At 38.1% G+C, this 13,094-nt stretch overlaps 1 protein-coding gene across 2 annotated transcripts in view; it reads right to left on the bottom strand.

Annotated features, from left to right (window-relative positions):
- Window positions 1-13,094, bottom strand: part of Slc35f4 (solute carrier family 35 member F4) — a 206,964-nt gene that overhangs the window by 30,291 nt on the left and 163,579 nt on the right. The window lies entirely within an intron of this gene.

Raw genomic sequence — 13,094 nt, 5'->3', positions numbered from 1 at the left:
TAAAATTCTAAAAAAGGGACTATTCTCATTCTATAAAAGGGACTTCTAGAGAAAATTCTATGTCAGAAAGCCCTAGGCTTCTAAGACTTTTTTTTGAAACATCTGTTAACTAGAGATAAGTATTAGAAGACAATGCTTCGATGGATATTGCATTCTGAATTGTAACTGTTAGTACAGCCAAATAATTTAACATCAGGAAGGCAAAATGTGATGCTGTAATTGCTCCCACTATTGCCTTCTTAAAGTTGTCCAATTCCTAAGCAGCAAAACTGTCACTGGCATCTATGGAATCTATACTTTTGTGCCAGATTAATCCCTGGATTCTAATCTCATGTCTCCTCAATCACCTGCAGTCCCTAACATGATACAGATGGAAGGAAACTCAGTCTTAACATCGTCCCCCCAAATCAAGTCACCTCCTATTTTGATTAATACTCCATGAATCCACGATTTGGAATTGACTCCATGGTCCTGTAACTAGTACTGTGCTATAGAAGCTGGGCACAGAGGGGCAATCCTAACACTATATTTCCCTTCTCCTTCAACTATCCCACCCAAAATGATTAATTCAGCAATATTAAGAGATAATGATCGATGTATTACTATTAACTAAACTCTACACTTCATTTTCATTCTACACATTTTATCATTAACATCTTTTTTTCCTGCCTAAGTCTCCCAAGTGCTGTGATTACAGACATATGCCACAAACATCTAATATATTGACTATTTTGAAGAGTACTATTTAATCATTTTGTAAAATATCCCCTAATTAGGGTCTTACAATTATTTTTCTGATTATTTTAGGGTTAGGGTTTAGGGGACGAGGAATGACGTATCCTTCTTATGGCCTGATATCAGTTGTTATACACCACCAATCTGACTCATCCCTGATGATGCCAGCTATGGCTACCATTTGGCCAAGAGCTATCCACTATCTTTTTTCCCTTTTCATATTCTGTTACTTGATAGCTAGTCACTAATTCCAGTCCTTAATCTGGGGTAGGGGATGGTGGAGGGAAGTATCTGCATATAGAATCTGAATTTCTTATATAACAAAAATTAGTTTCTTTTTCCTCTTATGTACTTAGCAATTTATTTATATCAGTGTGGACTCATATAGATTTATTTCACACTTTGGGATTGTTATCGGAGTATCCCTGAAGTTAGACCCTTTCAGTTGTCAGAACTAGAATAGATGTATATATGTCAACTCATCAAAACACATATCCACAATCATTTATAGCCCTGTCCTACTGTTTTTTTTTTTCTTTCTAAGAGTGGGGTAAAACATTCTTTTTACACTATGACCTCAAACAAGCATTGTTGCTTCTGACTAGGAGCCACTGGTTAATTAGACAGAGAGTATCAGAAACAGTGATAGACATTCATTCCAGGACAGGAATGTGTCTGTCAGCACTGTATGTGCATATGTATTTATTCTTTGTGAGCCATGAGTCCTTTGTGCTCACTGATACAGGTGGCAAACAGAGGTATCATTCTCTCTGGGTTATGGAAGTTGCCTTGCTGTGGTGATTCTAAGATGGTAGAAAGGAGTTTTAAAAAATGCCAAACGAAAACTAAATCTTAAATTATCAATGGTATCTCTGCTTTAATCTGGTACGTACTAGGTATATAAACTTGAAACATTTGAATTAGCACCTTGAGAAGCAATAGTTTCTAGAAAATAAAGAAGAAGTTTCTGAGCTGTCAGGAACCAACAACAACCAAGAACCACCAGCAAAAACCCGCAGAATAGTGTAGCCTCAGAGAAAAGTGCTAATTCTATGATTCAGGCCTCTGCTGATGACACAAGTTTGTCTTGCTTTCTTTTCTCTGTTTCCTTTCTTAATCTTGGGGGGAAAGTAGTAGTAGTGTTGTGGGGGGGGGGTTGGAGGGAGAGAAAGTGGGAAAAATGAGGGAGGAGGTAACAAGTTTGACAAGAAATGTACTCACTACCTTACTATGTAACTGTAACCTCTCTGCACATCACTTTAACAATAAAATTAATTTTTTTAGTAGTGGTATATAAAGAGGAAGGTAGGCATGTTGTATCCTATTATCTCAAGTTAACATTATAAAAATTATCACTTAATATTGGATTAATTTTTTTACTTGTACAGCTGCTTAAAAGTCAAGAGTAGCAGCTTATACAAATTACAGCACTTAACTTAATATCATGCTAATATTGTTATGAAAGTATGAGGCTCTTATATTTTTATTCCCAAATGTTTAGTATAGCTTGTGCAACTATGTTTCTAATTGAATAGTTCATATTCAATAGCAAGAGTTCAGTGAACTCTTAATTATTAATGATTTCCAAGAGAGACCAATGCTTAGATACTTTAATAGTATTTTTTAAAAATTTATTTTTGAAGTATCCCCTATGATTTGTTTTCACATAGGCATACCTTTTCATCATTTCTTAGGTTAATGTCAGGTTTCCTTTTGTGATTACTCAGCAATTGCAAATAAACAGAAGGATGTCTGAAAATAAGTTGTATCCCAAGGTGAGATGGGGTTGATAGGAAATATTGGTTATGGTTATCTAAAACGTTGGAAACTTACGTATACCTTGCAAGTGTTGGGTTGTCTCATGGTGCCAGGAGTTGAAGCTAGTGCCTTATACACGTTAAACACATGATCTACCACTGAGCTACACTTCCAGCTGCAAGTGTTAGATTTGTAAGCCACACCAGTAATTTTTCTTGATTTCTTATTTTCACTGAACAAATACATCCTGGCTTCTGAATCTTCTGTTCTGTATATGGTATGGACCATTGCCTTTTGCTACCTATGTCCACTGGCTGGTTTGTGGAAGAGACCTAAGAGTAGTTCATAAACTGGAGACATCTTAATCATTGTCCTAAAGGAGACATCTTAATCATTGTCCTAAAAAGGCCAACTTTGGGCTTCATGGCCAGACCTAGAGGCATAGTCAGGGTTTGGGCCATGAAGCAGTCATCTCCAGTCCTGGAAATGAAGACACTGTCCCATTCTACATGGTATCTATCATACCACTCATTATAAAACCAGTCATAACAAAAACAAACATTCAGAGTGTTGTTCAGGACAGAGACAAGGACTATAAATCTTTCATATCTCTTTTCTATGCCACAGCACATCTCTGTGTAGAAGCAGGGATTGCAAACTCAGTTAGCATACAGTGCTCAGACTTCAATGGGTATGAAAAATAAATTGTATTAGGAGTGATAGGCTGAAAGTCATTCATCAAGCAAGGAGGTCTTAGAGACATCTACTCACCTCTATGATGGGTCATTATTCATATTTGTCCAGGCAGAGAATAAGATTTCTTCTGCACTGGTTGGGCTCTATATTATCCCAAATTCTATTTGGCCCTGCAACTAACTATTAATCATCTATTACTTGGTAGACATGTTAAAAGCAGAATCAGGCAAACCAAGAATACATAGTTGATGTGGACATGGAGCTTCAAGTCAGTATTGGAGTCAGACATGCAAGCAGTTAATCATAATTTTAAGTAAACTTGGGACAAAGAAGAAGGAACTGATTTCCTCCAAAGCTTGGAGCAGGGAAGAGTCTATAGGAGGTTATATCAAAGGTGGCCTCAAATGATGAACAACATTACATTAGACAGAGTTTTTGACTAAGAAACAGGCTTCCTGGCAGAGACAACTATAGCAATAAATACTCAAATATGTAAAGTTTATACCACAAGGTTTAATAGCAAGACAGAATCAATTCTAAGATGCTTAACTCTGAATACAAAAGAGCATGCAAATACCATTCTCCTATTACTACTTTTTACTTGAAATGGGATTACCAACTAATTGAGATCCAAATAGCCCATAAGAATCATAGTGCTGAGGAAGCAGGTAAGATTCTAGGTAAGGATCTGGGTCGAGCCATGTCCAACAGTAAATACTGAGTCAGAAGATGATTATATAATCCTTTTCCTCCTGCTTTCTCTTCTGCTAGAGCCATTTTGGAGGAGTGTTTGCATTAAATAACTCAGAGGAACTACTCAGTAAGTACAGAGGATCATAACTAATAATGAGGAGGTAAACAAAAGTGACTACTAGAGTACTTCACTAATTAGAACATGAACTTCATAAATTAGAAAGATAATCTTAATATGCTTATAGGGGAAATTGGAGTTTTGAATAGTTTAGCAACCAAAGGATAACATAACTAAGGTGTCCGTAAACATCAGAAATGGCTGTAACCAGAGGTGTGGCACAGCCAGACCAGCGCATCACTCTTCCTTCCTGCTGGGTCCAGCCTCTTTTTCCTTTCTTCTGACTGTTGCTGTTTGTCTTTCCCTGCAGAAAACTTGGGGCTTCCAAGTTTTCATTTTCACAGCTTTAGGCTTCGGAGAGGAAATTATTTATCCAGAATAGAAAACCCCATGGAAAGGAATTATATATTGCATCAACTCCTTGTCCAACTTCTGTAACTATGGCTGGAAACATTTATCTCCCAGGAAAAGCTGGAACAAATTGGGCAGATGGTACCTGGGGTATTTACTCCACGGTTTCAAAACAAAAGGAAAAAGAATCACAGTCATCCAGCAATCTCTCTCTCTCTCTCTCTCTCTCTCTCTCTCTCTCTCTCTCTCTCTCTCTCTCTCTCTCTCTCTCTCTCTCTCTCTCTCTCTCTCACACATACACATACACACACACACACACACACACACACACACACACACACACACACACACACACACACACACACACTGAGTATAAAGTACGGAGTTAACAAGTTGAAAAGCCAAGCTGATAAAAATTCTCCAAGTATTCGAAAAACATTGGGAATGGAAATCAAAGTGTCTTGTAATTTTTGTGCTAACAGGAGCAAGATGACTTGGAAGATGACAGCAAATTCATAGATGTCATTTAAACAAGGGCCCTACCATCAACTTTTAGCTCCTATGGATACCAAATGTCGATGCACAATACTAAAAACTAGACTGGGGACTTTATCCCAACTTTCCTGAAGTAATGAGGCAAACATCATGCTCTAATATAAAGGCAGAGATATAGAGACATAGAAAGCAAAGAATGCAATCCAAGGAATGAGAAGGTGTGCGTTGGGGGGTTGGTGGGAAGGAGAAGTTGTTCTCTGACATTCTAAACCACCTCACATTTTTTCATCGCAAGCTATATCACCTTAGGTAAATCACTTGATGTCTCTTTATCCATACTCTTTCTGCTCCAAAGTTAAATGATTGAACAAAGTGATTTCCTCAATTATTACAGTTTTCTTTGATTTGAAGATTTTTCTAAAAAACACCTATGAATTTTGTCTAACCATAAAGCAATCTATTTTCAACTAAACTGCACAGTTTTTTTTTAATTAGGGGGTTCCAGAAGGGAGAGGTAGAAAATTGAAATTCGGATAATTTACAAAAAAAGTTGTCAAGAAATAGGGCCATTGAGCAGATGTTTCTCTAAACTGTCCACCACAGCATCTCCTGGGAAATGGTTAGATGCGCAAATGCTCACTATTGAGTTCAGACCTATTAAGTCAGAAAGTCTGCAATAGGATGTGGCATGGTTTAAGGAGCCCCCAGGAGGACTCCTGTGCAAATTAAAATCTGAGAAATACTCTATTTGAGAGATCACTGGGGGAAGGGAAGTAGTCAAGTTTAAAATCAGCTCTTACCATGCCTATACCTCAAAGCACAAGGCATGGAGAGGAGGAGACTCTGAACTCAGTAAATTCAGAGGATTGCCTTGCTTGGACTCTGACTTTTAATTATAGCAGGATAAGTGGAAAGAAGGCATCCAATATGCCAGGTATCTGTAATATTATGATCCCCAAACCACACATTATAGATTAATTAGTCTCCTAAGCTTCTGTTAACATGAAGCTCTTTCCATAGATGATTCTTTAAACCAAACTCTATTTTTTTACTGTTATTATAAAGTTGATGTACAGAGTGGGTACAGTTACATAAGTCAGGTAAAGAACACATTTCTTTTTGGAAAATGTCACCCCTTCCCTCACTCTCCCAGTCTTTCCCTTCCATCCCAACCATAAATTGTACAGTTCATTTTCAACATAGTGTGTAGTGGGTACCATTGCTGCATTTGTTCATTCTTTCTCCCTCCCAATACCTATGTGTTTTGAATTAAGTTTTAATAGCTATAATGTTTCAGATACCAAATTTCCCCACCTAGTTGAAATACTAGCTTAATGATTATATTGTGATACTAATAAAATTCTGTTTAGAGTATGTTTAAAACTCATACTTTATAAAATTAGCTTTGACTATTTTAAAATATTTTTTGATGTTTCTTTTTCTCTGACAAAGCCTTGAACTATTTCATGAAGGTGTTATAATCACTGAAGAAACACTGAAAACAAAAACAGATCTCTGGATTTTTGGCTTGGTGATGGTTGACAGTCCTCATTATCTAGTATTTTGTCTTGCAAAAATGAGGTATTAATTCAGCAAGAGATTAGGTGAAAAGTTATGTTTCCACTTTATAAAAATCATATGCTACTGAATTGCTGTGGCAGCAAAAATTCCCTTAGATATGATTATTACCCCCATACTGGCTAGACTTTCATAGAAGTTTACAAGGGGTTTGCCTAAAGGTTACCTCAATCTTCATATAGCAACCTTCTGAATAGCTAGAATTACAGGCATGAGATGCCAGTGACTAGCTTTAGTTTGGGTCTTGAATCTCTTTCAAAGACCCTTATGTTAAAGGTTTCGTGCCAAGGGTGGTATTACTGGGAAGTAATGGAATCTTAAGAAGATTCTAATGGCAGGTTTTTAGGTCATTGGGAACATTTCTGTGAGGGGAATCATGGGATGCTGAGCCCTTCTTTGTTCTTTTCTGCTTCTGGGCTCATGATGTGAATATTGTCTTGTGTTTTGTTTTCCTTTTTCTTTCTTAAAATTTCTCCATCATGTGCTCCCACTATGGTATGTTGCCTGACTACAAGCCCAAAGCAAGGAGGCATCTTCAAAACTGAGAGCCAATGAGAAAAACCAATCCCCCCCTTCCCCCATCTCTTCATTCATCTACAAAGAAAAGGGCTTCCTTGATGTTTCTGAAAGTCATTCTAAGTTGATTATCCTAAGGTAGTATTTTACTAATAAATAATATATAACAATAGTATTATTATATTATAATAATATATAACAAACAATAAAGGAAAGGAAATTTCCTTTCTCACCTATCTGTTACCTTTTCTCTTCAATGTCTTGACTTACTTGTTTTCTTTGAATTGCTGCCATCTCCATGGGTAACATCTCTGTCCTCAGAAAGGAACTTCTTGAGAACATTCAGGAAGATTTTCTGGATTTATTTCCTTCTTCCTTATAAGAACTCAATGATAGGTATTTTTATGGGTATAGCTGGACTTTTAACTGATGAACACCTGGGGATAAATTTTCCCATGGAAAGAGAACTGGCTGATTTCCAAGGGAAGAAGGAGGAGCAGAATCTCTCACTACACTAACCTCAATTTTCCCTATCCACACCAGTCACTGTGATGCCAAAAGCAAATGGAGATCCGTTTAGAGTAAATTTAAAACTCATACTTTATACCTTTGACTATTTTTAAAATAATTTTTTGATGTTTCTTTTTCTTTGACAGAGCCTTGAACTATTTCATGAAATGTTACACATATCGATAATATATATATATATATATATATATATATATATATATATATAATCCTTAGTTGTACAAAGGAGTTGCCATCCAACAGAGCAGTTTATGAAATTTAATATGCCTTGATCAATGTCACCTCTTTCAACATCCTCACCCATCCCTCTCAATCTATTCCTTGTCTCACTTTTCTTAATTTTGTAGGATCTGCATTAAATTTTTTACTCCTCCCCCACACCAGTTCATCTCTTCATTCATCTACAAAGACAAAGTTCTTTCTTGATGCTTCTGAAATAGTCACTCTAAGTCTGGAAAACCAAAAGAAAGTTAGAACTAGCTTTTGCACATTTTCCAAAAAGATTAGCCCATTAATTGAAGCAATATAGATAAGGCCATGCCGTATGAAGAAAATAAAATTGAAAGTGTAGCATAAGTTTATAGTTTAGCTACTCTGAGAGTATTAAATGCAGTTCTAGATAATGTACCATTGAATACATACCTATTTCTTTTTTTTTTTTTTTTTTTTTAGGTCCGGTAGTGAGGCCTGAACTCTAGGCCTGGGCGCTGTCCCTCAGCTCTTCAGCTCAAGACTAGCACTCTACAACTTGAGCCATAGTGCCACTTCCAGCTTTTTTCTTTTTGCTTTTGTGGTGCTGAGGAATCGAACCCAGGGCCTCAGGCATGCAAGGCAAGCGCTCTACCACTGAGCCACCTTCCCAGCCCCATACCTATTTCTTTTAAGTAGTAAATTTACTGCAACACAACTACTTTGCTTTCTATAATGCCATATGTATTACTTCTAAAACACATACAAGTAACAATGGCATTTTAAATATATTTTAGAAACAATTGGAGTACTTATGCTGGAAATAATGGCATCTTATTCAAATAATTAACTGATTCTAATTTGCTTCCTTATTTGGGGTTTTCATATGCTGATCTTGCTCCCTTCAATAACCCTGTTCACTTTTCATTCTGCTTCCACATTGACTTTCTTCTATTCAGACCTCTGTGTCCTGTCCTTAAAGTTTAAATTTCGGTTAATGGTGCAGGTTCTTTACTCACTAGCAGTGAGCATACAGAGTACAAAACTACTTAGACATCTTATAGCATCATTACCATCATCCTGCCATGTCAGTACTGCCCCAACAACTTTGCTACATATTCTTTACTGATATAGAAACCTTCTAGCCACAAATTCCTCCCTAGTAGGCTTTTGGGAACACATTCCCCTGCAAGTGACCCCACTGAGTTTCTTAATTGGTAGATTTGACAAAAGCATTTGTAACACAGCCTCATAATTAAATATTGGTTCAAAACCTCATTCAACATAAACCAAAAGACTTGTAGCTATTGGCCTAGTTTTGTGATAAGTCATCAATTAATTTTATCCATGCCTACTGTGTGCCTAACTGTGCCTTAGCTCTTATCTAAGTACAGAAAAAAGCAAGAAGGCAGAGTGCTTGCCCTCATTTTCTTATGGTCCAGGAGGGGAAAAGCCAATTACACAAGCAATTTCTTGAAAGAGCACTAACTGCCAAGTGGGTGGACAAGCCCGCCTCTGGGAGTCAGTTCACTACGTAGTCCCTTGCCAGTGCTAATGGTCCACAAATACGTTCTCCTTGGGGAAATGGGCTCTTAAACACAAGCCTATGGATCAGTTCACAAAATATTCATTCATTGTTCACGAGCAGAAAACATAAACAAATGGGCAGACACACATGTCAGGGTCCAGCAAATGCTGTGAGTACACACATTTACCACTCAAGGGAAGAGTACAAGTCAGGAGCTGGCAGAGACAGCTGCTTTGGCAGCACTGCTATCTTTTAAGCCACAATCTAAATAAAACTATTTGCAAGTTTCTGGCTCCAGACATAAAAGGGAAAGCTCAACAACCAGTATCAGGTCATTTTCACAACCGTCACAGGTATCTATCTCTAGTAGGTGGGTGAGGAGAAATAGCCCTTGAACCTAAATCCGCAATGAAAAGTCCTAAATCCACACTCATATCAGCCTCTTTCCCATTTACTTAAGTCCCCTTCTCCCCGTCCAGTTCAATGGCTACAACAAATTATCTGGGGCCTACAGGTATTCACTGTCATTTGAATGAACTTCAGTGGGGAAATGAAATGACCAGATTTGGGTTTGGGGGAGATTGTTCTTCAATATGAATGAATGACTTCTTAGACCATGGACATTGTCTGGTCAGAGATTGTTAATGATTGTGAAGAGGCAGGCAAGGAGAGGTGAATTTGAAAAGAAATACAGAGATAGAATGGCTATACCTTGGCACATGATTGAAGTAGGTGTAGAAATGAAGATCAAGAAGGATCAAGAATAAGGAAGTTTCTATCCAGGACAACTAACTTGATAAAACACCATTCAAAGAGCTAAGAAGACTAGGTTGAGGAAGGATGATGAATATAGTCTAAGACATGCTGAGTTTAAGTGCCTGAACTCATCCAAGGAAAGATGGCCAGTGAGCAGACACACAAGACTAGTGTTCAGAAGACAGGTATTTGTTAGAGACAACAAGTTGATAGTCATCAGTAGATGGAAGAGCCACTGAAGCCATGAGAGGACTATAGAATTTATCCACATATTGAAATCTGCGTATCAAACAATTTATTTGGAGATAGCATCTTTTTTTGAGGCCATCAAAAAACTGAGGTCATTAGGGTGGGCCTAACCCATCTAAATAGTGTCTTCAAAAAAGAAAGAAATGGAAACAGAAACACACAGCCCTCAGAAGAAACATTTGACATCTTGATCTCAAATCTTTAGCATTCAGGACTATGACACAATCAATTTTGGCTCTTCAAGGCACTGAGTTGGTGATACTTTGTTTTGGAAGTCCTAGAAATTTAATACAGAAGAGATGAAATCACCCTGAAGGAAAATGCTGAGAATTGCAGATAATTAGGGCTCAGACCAAAGAAAGCAATAAGTAAATGGATACACACCTATGGAAAAAAGTAAAGGGATACACACCTATAGAAAAGCAGCCCTCCCCTCCCCCAAAAAAGGGAGGGAAATACAAAAGATTCTGTAACAAGATGGAAGCGACGGGAAGACACCGGAAGGAGGTGGCCATGATGCCAAACATGACTTTAGTGACATTCGATGGTCATTGTTGACTTTGGGAAGGGAACTCTTGGTGAAGAACGGCAAGAGCCAAGTTGGCATTACTGAGCCAGGCAAGGGACATGAGAAAACATGTGTGGGAAGTGTAGACAGAAGACATATTTAGTGAGAAAGGAACTACTTTTCTATCTAGTGCAGAGATTTTGAAAACATAAGAAATAGTGCTAATTTAAGTAGATAAGCTATCACAAATCTGTTGTGTGGGAAATGGGGATGGGCACACAGCGTGGCACATAAGTAGGGTGGATGGGTGGTGGAAGAGTGGAGAGATGGATGGAAGGATGGCATAGCTAGGCAGTTCAGGTAGTTTGGTTGGAAGAGAGACAATCTTTTACCCACACTACAAAGGATTCATAACAACCAGGCATGCCTTGGTGATTTAGTTGAGGTAATATTAAACTTCCTTTAAGCTGCTTGAAATCTTCCTACCCAGAATGCAGGAAAGTGATTTGGCATGTTTATTGCCTCCCCTGCTCTCATATTCAATCAAAATTCCCATCCTAAGAATCATTTCTTGGCTCAAGATAAGGACAAAATGATAGTACAGTATTTGATCTGTTCCTTTGGTAAGCAAATAGGAGTAAATTATTTCCTCGGAGAACCGTATTCACCCATGCGAGGCAAATTACAGCAGCTATACAAGTGTTAGGAAGCTTAATGTGCTGTTACTGGCAGTGGAGGATAATATAAAGTTTTTCTTTATAGATGGAGCGTTTGCATTTTGTTATGCATGTTCCTCTCTCGAAATCCGAAATGTATCTGCTGGATTGAATGATAATTCAGGAAGATGACAAACATTCACCTGCATTGGCCCTGGAATACAGTAGAAGATGCTGTGCTATGGCCATTGAAACTTTCCTTGAATCTGTCTCCCCTTGCCATTCTTAGACCTCTGTTTCCCCACGCTCTAGCTGCCATATCCAAAGAGAGCCTCTGCGTGAGAAGCTCCAGTATCAGAGAGATGGGAGGGTCCCGCACACGCGCAACTCAGAAGCTAATTTTCCTTACTGCTATTTAAAAAATGTTATTGTTATTATAAAAGTGAGGAACAGACGCATTACAGTTAGGTAAGTTGGGTCATGAATACTTCCTTTTTGGACAATGTTATCCTTTCCCTTGCTGTCTCCAAATTTTTCCCTCTTGTCCTCACCCACAAGTTGTATGGTTCATTTTCAATACGGTGTCCAGTGAGTCCCACTGCTGCATTTGTGCACCCTTTGTCCCTCCAAAGACAGTTGAATGAGCAAACAAGACAAAAAGAAACACAAACAAAAACAACAAAGAAAAAACCCTCTTGTTTTCATTTCCTGGAGTTCATTTCAATGAAAATTATAAATATATGATCAGAAGCACACAGGCATTGACCCTTTGTGCTCCTCCCCTATGAGTGTCCTTCTTTGGTCTGGCTGTATGTGAATGCTCTGAGTCCTGTACAATTTATCATGACCCAGTGTATTTTGGATCTAGCTTCCACAAATGAGAGAAAACATGTGCTGTTTGTGTCTCTGAGGTTGGCTTACCTCACTTACCATTGTTTGTTCTAGGTCCATCCATTCCCTGCAAATGACAATCTTTTTCTTTCTAATGGCTGCCTAAAGTTCCATTGTGTATAGGAACCACATTTTTTGGATCCACTCCTCTATTGTAGGGCATCTAGGTTGTTCCATAACTTGGCCATTGTGAATAGTGCAGCAATAAACATGGATGTGCAACTATCTTTATGGTATTCTGACTTGTGATGTTCTGGGTAGAGATGTCCAGAAGTGGTATGACTGGGTCATAGGGAAGATATGTTTAATTTTTTGAGGAACCTCCAGACTGCTGTCCAGAGTAGTTGTACTAGTTTACATTCTCACCAACAGTGAAATAGTATTCCGTGTCCCCTACATCCCCGCCAACATTTGTTGTTTGAATTCATGATGTGAGGTGGAATCTCAGAGGTATTTTGATTTTCATTTCCTTTATGGCCAGAGATGTTGAGCATTTCCTCATATTTTCATTTGCCATTTTTACCTCTTCTTCTGTGAAGTCTCTCCTTAGCTCTTTTGCCCATTTGGTGATTGGTTTATTAATTTGGGGAGGGGATAGTTTCCTGAACTCCTTGTGTATTTTAGATATTAGGCCTTTGTGGAACGTATTCCTGGTAAAGATCTTCTCCCAGTCTGTGGCTGTCTTCCTTACTGCTGTTTTTCTTATGTTTGCCAGCCATATTCGTTGAATGAAACATTTCCAGAAGTCACTTCTATGTATCAGACATTGCACTTGGCTATGTAGATTGCAAAGGTGGTGAAGAGAGTTCACAGTATGCTATGGCAAAGAGGCAGGAAGATAGATGAATC

This window comes from Dipodomys merriami, unplaced genomic scaffold (genome assembly GCF_024711535.1).
Source record: "Dipodomys merriami isolate MVZ:Mamm:240054 unplaced genomic scaffold, mDipMer1.0.p SCAF_1, whole genome shotgun sequence".
NCBI lineage: Eukaryota > Metazoa > Chordata > Mammalia > Rodentia > Heteromyidae > Dipodomys > Dipodomys merriami.
The sequence above is the reverse complement of the archived record's forward strand: the minus strand, read 5'-3'. Positions and strand labels throughout refer to the sequence as shown.